This window comes from Bidens hawaiensis, unplaced genomic scaffold (genome assembly GCF_021521415.1).
Source record: "Bidens hawaiensis isolate Kalapana, Puna unplaced genomic scaffold, B.hawaiensis_p1.1 tig00009385_1, whole genome shotgun sequence".
Classification (NCBI taxonomy): Eukaryota; Viridiplantae; Streptophyta; class Magnoliopsida; order Asterales; family Asteraceae; genus Bidens; species Bidens hawaiensis.
In genome coordinates this window covers 200,869-211,484 of record NW_027491692.1, presented here as the reverse complement: position 1 = coordinate 211,484, position 10,616 = coordinate 200,869, and positions in this window count along the sequence as shown.

The following is a 10,616-nucleotide window of genomic DNA, read 5'->3' as shown; positions in this document are numbered from 1 at the left end:
AACACTGTACCCGCACCCGGCTTATGGTTACTTGTTTGCCAAGGTAAGGGGTGTTTTCCCGCTTACTTTTGAATCTTTTTTGAATTTTGAATTTAAAAATTCGAAGAGTTGGTAGAAAGATAGGAACAGTCCAAACGTCTGAAACGTCGTGCGACGGTTTCTTCTGACTGTGTCAGGACGTGCAGGAAGTTATGGTGACGTGACATTATATGGTCATTCCAGTCTCTTTTTCAGGCGCGTGGGCGCGATTTTTCGGGCGCGTGGCCGCGAAATTGCTGGCACACGTCCTGTCAACAGCTGTTGCCAGCCTGCTTTATGCCACGTGTCATAGTTTCATTGCACCTTCGATTTCTCTCTCCTCCGCATTAAATTCATCGCATTAATTGCGATTAGTATATAAAGGGGGAGAGGGCTGTTTGCAATCCACACTTTCACCCTTCTCTTCTTCTTCTTTAGCGATTTCCGGCAAATACTCCCCTTTTCAGGCTAGCATTTTCCCGAAATCGCTTTCTTTTTTCTGCACAATGTCTTCTCGTGATGTTGAGTCTTCGGCCGATGACAAGAGTACTGCTGGTGAGTGCCAGTGTGCTCTGCCCGGCGATCAGTACCGGTATGTTGTTAGGAAGTTCATGCTCGATCCTCTCGAGCCTGAGTTTCCTGAACCCCATCAGACCGTGTACGATGCCCCCAGTGGCAAGATCGGGGTATATGCTGCATTCTTTGTTTATGGGAACCTTAGGTTCCCATTGACAAAGTTTGTTTACCGTGTCCTCGAAAGGCACGGTGTTCATCTGACCGAGCTGCACCCAATGGCGATCGCGAAGATTCGCCACTTTGAGTGGGTGTGCCGGATATTGGGTGTTGAGCCCTACGTGGACCGCCTGATGACCTTCTATACTTGGAGGTGCATCCAGGGGTGGTACACCCTGACAACCCGAATCAAGGGTTTGAAGATTTGCGCGACAGAGCGCAGTCTCCGATCGTGGAAGCGGGAGTTCTTCTACATTTCTGCTCGCGCCGTCCCCATTGCCATGAAGTTTAAAAATGGCCAAGCCATTCCGAGCCACCACGCCACAAACTACCAGGAGGCGGAATGGTTTGCAAAGATATCCCTGGTTCAATCTCCGGTTTTCCGGTTTCCGGAGTCCGGGATGGTGATGTTGGGATGAGCCGAGTGTGGAAAGAGGCTGACGTGCAAAAGGTTCCAATCGTCCTCGAATACGGTTCGAACTCTATCCCTTACGGTATGCTCCGTTTCTCTTTGCTTATACGAGTTTATCTTCTAACTGTTTATTTTCTTTCAGAGGGGAACAACTTGGAGTCGCTCCTGTACCCGCGGGAAGCTGACGGTCCCGCGCGGATGGGTACTCGTGCTCTAGACGAGAACGAGTTGCCCATCCTGGAACAAATGGCGGATCGGTTTGTGGAGGTCTATCCGCCGGGCCAAGAGATCCTGAGCCACCGGCGGCCAGGTAAGGCGATATTCTATCCTCAACCCCTCAATGTTGTACCCGCTGCTGGAATTCCTTACGTCCTTTCTTCTTCTGAGGAATCCGCAGATGGTCCTCCGCTAGTGCGGAAGAGGAAGGCTGCCGGCGGGAAAGGGAAGGAGAAGGTGGCCTCCACAGCTGATCCGGTGCTTCTATCTGACACCGAGTCAGATAATGAAGAGGTGGCGGGGAACCCCGGTGGTGAGAAGACCACTGCTCCGGAGGCTACGACTGTTACCTCCGGAGAACCGACGACGACGGTGACCGGCATCAAGAGACCGGCCCCATCGGGCTTGTCCCCGCCCCTCCGTTCGTTCAGGCTCAAGAAAACCCGTAAGTACCAACATTCTTTTTGTAGATTTATCACTTCATAAATTTGTTAACACTTATCTTCTTGTGCAGGCGTGGATGTTGACGCATTCCAGGGTGGAGCGCAGGGGAGTACCTCTCCGCAAATGACGGTAGGCTCGGTCAGCCTACCTGAGGCGTCGACCCAGGCACCTTCGCCTGCTTCCGCTGGTCCAGTTGCTCAATCCTTTGAGCCAACTGTTCCAGCCGAGATGACGTCACCGCCGGCGGTGAGTGCAATTTTTACAGCATCGTTCACCGAGCCGGCGGTTACTGTTGCTGCTGACTCTTCGGCGGCGTCCGCGGCGGACACCATGCCTCCGCCATCGACTGCGGCGGAAACCATGCCGCCTCCGCCATCGGCCTCGACGGCTGGTCCTTCAGGTATGCGCGGGGCTTCTCGCCGATATTTGTTACCTTCCCATCTGCCTGACCTTTTGGATGGATTTCCCTTAGGTTCAGGTGATGGGTTCGGTGGCTATCGGCCTGTGATCGACCCTACAGGTGCGTAGGGTTCTTTTGTCCTTTTATGTAATTTTTATCATCTTTTCCTAACTGCTTTGTTTCTTTTGCAGTGTCGGATTCCAATGAAGTGTATGTTCCAAGATGGAACATACGCCGAGGAACAACCCTTCGCACACCTGTGGAGTGCGTGGACTGGGCTCGCCACGCTGCTCCACATGGTGCGTTGGGGGAAGCCATGGTTAGCTACCAGGAGGGTAGGCTAACCAACGAGCTTCGGGTTCTCCTGGCCCGGATGCAGCCACGCGTCGAGCTGCTTTGTCGTGAAAACGACAAGTTGAAAGCAGCTCGCGTTAAAGAAGTATCTCAGGCGCGTGCTCTCCGGGAGGAGAACCAAAAACTGACCGCAGTATCTGCGGAGAAGGAGAAGGCCTTCAAGGCCCTCGAGGTTGAGGTTCAAGCGCGACTCGAGGCCCGCTCCAAGGCTGCCCAAGATGTTAACGAACAGCTTCGGCTAGCTAAGGAGACTGCGAGGAACGCGACCGAGAGGGCCACCAAGGCTGAAGCTGTTGCTGAGCCTCTCTGCCTGGAGAATGAAGAACTTAAAGCTAAGTTAGAGGCTCTTCAACAGGCTCATGATGCCTTGGCTATGGAGGATGCGAAGAAGCTTCAAGAGATCCATGACCAGAGGGGTGTGCTTGCGCACACCGAGCGGAAGCTTAAGGGCGTTGAAGAGGCCGCTGCAAAGGATGTGCTTCTCGCCAATCTTAATAAGAACGAAGCTGAACGCGCCTGCACCCAAGCTCTGGTTGTCCAGGAATGGCTTCTTCGAGAAGCGTTGCCTCAGGTATTTTAGCTTTATGTCGTCACGCTTTCCTTTGTAGAATAGAAGTTCTTATACTTGTACATTTTTTGTAGGTTGTGCATCGGGTCTTTTCAGAGACATCTTACGACGATGCTATGAGCGCAGCCCTCAACGCTTCTCATGAGGATGGGGAACGGACCGGCTTCCTGCTTGGTCTAGGGTTTGCTGAGAAAGGCGTCCCGCCTTCCAACTTCCCTTTGTATAACGCGGATACCGAAACTATTTATGACCAAGCAGTGAACCAGTATGCTGCCTTCCCGCATCCGGTGGTGGAGAAGGTAAATGAAATTGCTGCTGCTGATGATGGGCTTGCTGTCCTTAGAGCTTTCCTTGAACCGTCACCCTCTGCTGATGGTGCGGGTCCAAGTGGGAGTGGTCCTGAAGCATGATCCAAAAGATCCCTTTCCGCCACTAGCGTAGATATTTGCTCTTATACTTCTTTTGTATGCGGGTATATACCCAGCAATGTTTGTAATATTCAAGTTGATGAAATAAAGAATGTCCTTTTCTTTGTTTATTTTACGCATGTTTACACTTAGCAATTTCTTTAGTACTTAGATAAGTTTAACTTTTTGACATGGTAAATTATAAGTTTATTTTTGCCTCCTCTTTCATGATTGTGCGAGTGGGACCGTCACTTGCACTTAGTAGGATGGCTAAACTTACATTTATCCTGCGTGGAAGTCCTCCTTATCTTTTCCTTGAAATTTTCTAAGTGTTCAGAATAAGTTAACCTTTGAACGTGGTAGATGATAGGTTGAAGTTTTGCTTCCTTGTTTGTGATTGTGCGGGTAAGACCGTCACTTGCACTTACAAGGATGGCTAATCTTTACTTACATCTGACCTGCGTGTAGGTTTTCCTTATCTTTCCCTTGAAATTTTCTAAGTGTTCAGAATAAGTTAACCTTTGAACGTGGTAGATGATAGGTTGAAGTTTTGCTTCCTTGTTTGTGATTGTGCGGGTAAGACTGTCACTTGCACTTACAAGGATGGCTAAACTTTACTTACATCTGACCTGCGTGTAGGTTTTCCTTAGAACTTTTTAACATTTTTAGCGTTGTGTTTATGCGGGTTTTGCCGCCTTCCACACGCAATTACTTACTTCTTCACTCATTGGTGCGGTGAATACCGGCACATGGGAAGTTCATAAGTTAAAGGTTAGGCTATCAATACATTGTGTAAGGAGAATCATTTCCATTAGAAGTGGCTCTAGGCCTTTTCTTTACAAGTTTGGAATTGATCTACATATAACATTTGCGTAATTGAGCTCCGTTCCATGTTCTTGGGATAGGAGTGCCATCGAGCCTTTCAAGCTGGTATGCGCCTTTTCCCAGGACTTCTTTGATAATGTATGGCCCTTCCCAGACTGGGGCCAGCTTTCCTGGGCGCTCTTGGTTTGAAGCCTCGTTGTTACGCAGTATGTAGTCTCCTTCATTGAAGTTGCAGAGTTTTACCCGCGTGTTGTAGTACTTTTGCATTTGTCGTTTGTAATTTTCTTCACGCACTGCGGCTAAGTCTCTGCGTTCCTCGGTTAGCATAAGGTCTAACCGTCTTTCCGCATCATTGTCCTCTGGCTGGATCAATACCCTTGGTGAGGGTAAACCAATTTCGACTGGGATCATGGCTTCAGTGCCATAAGTGAGACTGAACGGGGTTTCCCCCGTACTGGCCTTTTTCAGCGTTCTGTTTGCCCAAAGGACGTGCGGGAGCTCGTCCACCCAGCCGGATCTGTGTTTCAAGAGTCTTTTCTTTATGCCATCAACGATGCTCTTGTTTGCTCTTTCCACCTCACCATTACCTTGCGGGTGTGCCACTGAGGTAAAGGTGTGGGTGATTTGAAGTTCTTTCAGCCACTGCTGTAGCTTCTTGTCAGCAAAGTTGGTGCCGTTATCGCTCACCAGATTCTGTGGAAGTCCAAAACGACAGATAATAAATTCCCAGATAAATTTTTTAATATGTTTTGCGGTTGTTTGGGCTAAAGGTTTTGCTTCTATCCACTTGGTGAAGTAATCGATGGCTACCACTAGGAACTGAACATTTCCTGCTGCTGTGGGAAATGGGCCTGTCACATCGATGGCCCACTTCTGAAATGGCCACGAAGAAGTGACTGGAACAAGTTCGTTCTTCGGGCGATGCGTGTTGGGTGCGTAAAGCTGGCAAGACCTGCATTTTCTAGTGTATGCCAGTGCATCCATATGCATCCCCGGCCAAAAGTATCCCGCATTGTTCAGCTTAGCCACAACAGCGTGGGGACCTGCGTGAACTCCACAGATGCCCTCGTGTACTTCCCTTAAGAGGTAGTCAGCATCTTGGTTGTCCACGCATCTTAAAAGTGGGCCAAGAAAGTTACGTCTGTAAAGCTTGTCATTGATGAGTTGATAATTTAGTGCTTTACAGCGTAGTTTTCTTGCCTGTGTTTTTGATTCTGGTAGTGTTCCTGCTGCAAGGTAATTTATTATTGGTGTCATCCACGTTTCTGTACCGGTTTGGATGACACAAATTTCCTTGTGCGGGACTGATGGTGCTTCGAGGAGTTCAATGCGGATGTCCTTTCCCAAGTGGGTGAAGGCCAGTGATGCAAGCTTGCTTAACGCATTCGCAGATTTGTTTTCGCTGCGCTTAACGTGTATGACTTTACAATCATTAAAATCACGCATAAGGGTTTTTGCCTGGGCGAGGTACAGGGCCATTATGTCGTTCACAGCCGTGTACGTCCCATTTATTTGGTTGGCCACCAGCATGGAATCCACGTGGGCTTCCAAGTTTTTCACTCCCATTTTACGCGCAATTCTCAATCCGGCCAAGAATGCTTCGTATTCGGCTTCGTTATTCGTACTTGGGAAATCCAACCGAATAGCGTAAGTATATTCTTGGCCCGCTGGGTTGGTTAGTTTTAACCCTGCGCCTGAACCCTCGTTGTTGGCTGCTCCATCAGTATAGAGTCGCCAGATATCGTTGATGTCCTGTGCTGGGGAGGGTTGAGCCTCCTCCTGGCACTCTTTCTCCCGCGTAGCGGGGACTTCTGCAATAAAATCGGCCAGGACCTGGCCTTTTATGGCTGGTCTTGGCTTGTACTTAATTGCATATTCTCCCAATTCAATTGCCCATTTGGCTAGACGTCCCGATAATTCGGGTTTGCCTAGAACGTTTGAGAGTTTGAAGTTGGTGAGAATGGTGATTGGGTGGCCCTGGAAATATCGTCTTAACCTGCGTGAAGCGTGTATAAGTGCCAAGACTAATTTTTCGAGGGTAGAGTACCGGGTTTCTACGTCTGTTAGTACACGGCTAACATAATAGATTGGCATCTGTATGCCTTTTCGTTCTGTTAGCAGTACTGCCCCGGTTGCTCTATCTGTTGCGGAAAGGTATAGGATTAACTCCTCTCCCGCTTGTGGTGCTGTAAGTGTTGGGAGTTCGATCAGGCGTGACCGAATCTCCTGAAAAGCTGCTTCCGCTTCTGGTGTCCAGCGGAAGTGCGTTTTCTTTAAGCAGTTTCTTAATGTTGACACGAAAGGAAACGACTTATCTGCATGGTTTGCCAAAAAGCGATTAAGTGCGACTAGTCGTCCATTCAGTGTCTGAGCCTGTTTGATGGTGGTAGGTGATTCCATTTTAACAATGGCGTCGACCTTTTCAGGGTTCGCTCTGAAGCCATCTTTAGTAACAATGACTCCCAAGAACTTCCCTTCTTCCATCCCAAATGAACACTTGCTCGGGTTGAGCTTCATGTTTATCTTTCTGAGCGTGTTGAAAGTTTCTTCAATGTCTTTCAACATCGCTTCTGGCTCGGGGCTTTTGATGACCAAATCATCCATATAGACTTCCAAGTTTCTCCCGATTTGGGCATGAAACTCTTTGTCCATCAGGCGTTGGTACGTGGACCCTGCATTCTTAAGTCCGAAGGGCATCATTTTATAACAAAATGTACCATCGGGCGTCCGAAACGCGGTTTTGTCCTGGTCATCTACGGCCATGTGGATTTGATGGTACCCCTTATACGCATCCAAGAAGCATTTAAGGCGAAATGGTGCCAACGAATCCACCTTAAGATCAATTTCTGGTAACGGATAACAATCTTTGGGGCATGCTTTGTTCAAATCTTTGAAATCTATGCACATGCGCCATTGTTTGTCATTCTTCGGTACCATTACGGGATTTGCAACCCATGTTTGATATCTACTAACGCGTATGATGCCTGCGTCAAGGAGTTCCTTGACTTGGGTTCTACACGCGTTAGTTTGTTCAGGCCCCATTACTCTGCGCTTTTGTACGACTGGCGTAACTGCCGGATCGCACTTGAGCTTATGCTCCGCCTTACTTCGGGGTACACCAGTCATGTCAGCTGGTGTCCACGCAAAGATGTCAGCGTTTTTCTGCAGTAGGCGTTTGAGTAAGGTGCGGGTGGGATCAACGATTGTTGGTCCAATGGTAACGGCCTGGTCGGGGTATTTGCCATTGAAGGCCCATTTTTCCGGTTCGGTGATGGTTGGTTTAGCCATCTTTGGTTTGGGTTTAGATGAGACAGATGCGATGCATACCTGGGGAATGCCAGTGATCATCGCCACACCCTCAGCTGTTGGCCATCCCATCATGCCGTGGACTGAAGATACCACGGCGTTGAATCTTGCCATCCCGTCTCTCCCGAAGAGGATGTCGTATGTGTGGTGTGGCTTCCTCATCACGACGAAGTCCACATCCTCTGTGCGGGAGTGTTTTCCATCTGTAAGAGTGACGGGGAAAGATAGGATACCCAGGGGGGTTTCTGTACTGCCGTCAAACCCTTCCATTGAAGCGTAGACCGTTTCCAGACGTTCTTTGTCTTCATCATCCAGCTTGTCAAAGAACTGCCTGTACATCACCGTCGACGAAGCGCCGTTGTCAACAAGAGTGCGGGAAGTGATGTAATGCCCCAGCTGGCTTTTGATGACGATGGGGCCTTCTTTGCTGGGGCCTCCTGGCACTCGCGGGAAGCGCACCTCAGCTTCCTTCCACGCGCATGGTTCTGTCGCTCGTCTTTTTCTTCCTCCGACTTTGCCATGAACCATGTTGATGCTGATGTCAACGGCTTTCGTCCGTTACCTCTGTACCGGTTGTCACTTCTTCCTCCCTTCCTGATTGATGCCACGAGATGTGCAAGTCTTCCATCCTTGACAAATGCTTCAACAATGTCTTTCAAGGATGTGCACTCTTCAGTACCATGACCCTTTGTCCCGTGGAAATCACAGGACTTGCTTTGATCCGCATTAGGTTTCTGCCGGATCAATGGGGCTTTTGGCCATGGCAATTTTTCCGTGGCAAATATCTCCGTGACGCTCTTGGTGAGTGGCGTCCACCGGTTTTTTCGGTTTGAAGGGTGTGTGTTGTCCCTTCCGCCAACAAGAGGGCGAGAGCTGGATGAGGTGTCAAAGTTTACCCTTGACTGCCAAATACCTAGCCGCCTCTTTTTGTTCTGCCGGGCGGTCCTAATGTTGTTCTCCCTTGTCCTCTGCGTGTAGAGGTGTGTATTCTGGGGAAGATCCCTTCCCAGTTGCTTTTCCGTCTCAGCAAAGCGCTTTGCCGCTGTCATGATGGCATCCCACGTTGATGGCATGCCATCCTTACCCGTCAATGTGCGGATAAGTTCTGGGTATTCGGCGCCTTGGATGAAGGCGGCGCGAACCAGATCCTCACTTATATTGCCGAGACTTAGCTTTTTGGAGTTGAAGCGGGTGATGAAGTCTAGTAAAGATTCATCCTCCTCTCTCACGCAGTTGAGGATCGTCCACTGCTCTTCAGTGTACTTCCTCTGTTGGCTAAAGTGCTGGCTGAACTTGTTCTGAAAGTCCGCCCAGTCATATATGTGGTGGATCGGTAAACGATCGAACCATGCCCTGGCCGCTCCGACCAGAGTCATCTGGAACATGTAGCACCACGTGGGTTCCGTCCAGTTGCTGACGGTAGCCCCCGCAATGAACCTGTTCAAATGGTCGTCTGGGTCGGATAGACCATCATAAGTGCCAATGTTGGACATCTGTTTGGCACTTCTCGGGGCGATTGCTTCCGCAATGTCCCTTGCGAATTTCGACTTTCCTGCATTTGTAGCAGTTGGTCTAAAGGTTTTGGGGAAGTCACGCGGGTTTCTCTCCGCGATTGGTTTAAAAGCTTCCCCAAAATTCCTTTTTGGTTGGACGTCCGTTTCCTTACGCTTCCCTTTCGCCTTATGGCGAGGGTTCGTGTCGGTATCGGACTCCAATTCGTCTGAGTACTCGCAGTCACTGCTCATATTCAGGTGTTGGCGAGTACTGCCGAATTCGTCAGCCTGTTGAGCTGAACGCAAGCGTTCATCCAATTCGGCTTGGAATTCTCTTTGCCGTGCTTCGGCCCACGCCTTCACTTGATCTAGTGTTTGGCGAGGGGCCCTTGTTCGTTTTTCCAACTGGGTGTCGGTGAACCCCAGTGGAATATTTACTGCACTTGCTCCGGCCTTGGTGGTCGGAGTAGTGTTCGTAAGGATTGTATAACCGCCGGTGTCCCCCCCAGTTGCTGGGGTTGTTACCGGGGTTTCTTGGTCGGTTACTGGCCTTTGGACCGGAGTAACGTTAACCACTTCTTCAGAAATTGTGAAAAAACTAAAATAGTTCTAGCTTTATGCACGGATGGCGCCAATGAAGAAACACTAAGTGAACCCTGGACAGATTATAGATAATCTGGGGGTTAGGTAATGTTTCCCACGGATGAGATCTAACTGAGAAGGCTGTTCTTCAGGAGACCTGCAAAACAAACACCGTAAGCTTGTCACTGAGAAGGGGGGGGTTCCTCCTTGTGACCACCCTCCGGCGTGAGAATCAGACTAGGTTGCTCTGAATATAAGTGTATATTAAGAGATTGCTAGATAACTGGATAGCAGATGATCTTACCATTCCAAGATGTTGGAGTATTTATAGCCGAAGGTAGGTTAGAAGGTATAGCCGGCTGAATAGTATTCCTGTTCTACCAACAGTGGACTATGCACAGGCCATACTGGTTGGTGGATAGGTTACGGCCAACAGTAACTATGTCGGCTGCACTATTCCTCCAACTGTAGATTATGCACGTCCTACCTACTGTGGATTATACGCAGGCCATGCTGGTTGGTGAATAGGTTACGGCCCACAGTAACACTATTTCACCAACTGTAGGCTGCGCATGCCCTGCAGTAAGGGTTGGTGAGTAGGCAGCGGCTAATAGTGACAAACAGTACTAGAGGGTGCTCCTCCTCGTACTATTGTCGGTGAGCTGTCACCCTGTGATTGGCTCATGGGCTGTTCTGGTCAGATTGTCTGTCCTATCCATACCTTGGTAGGTATAGTACAGATCTTTCAGAATCATACGGACTGGCTCATTTTGGCGGGATTGTTCCCGTCTTGCTCATTCCTTCATGTGACTACTGAAGTATCTATTGTCTTGTGCGTGTAGCCCTGCTGTCTGCGGGT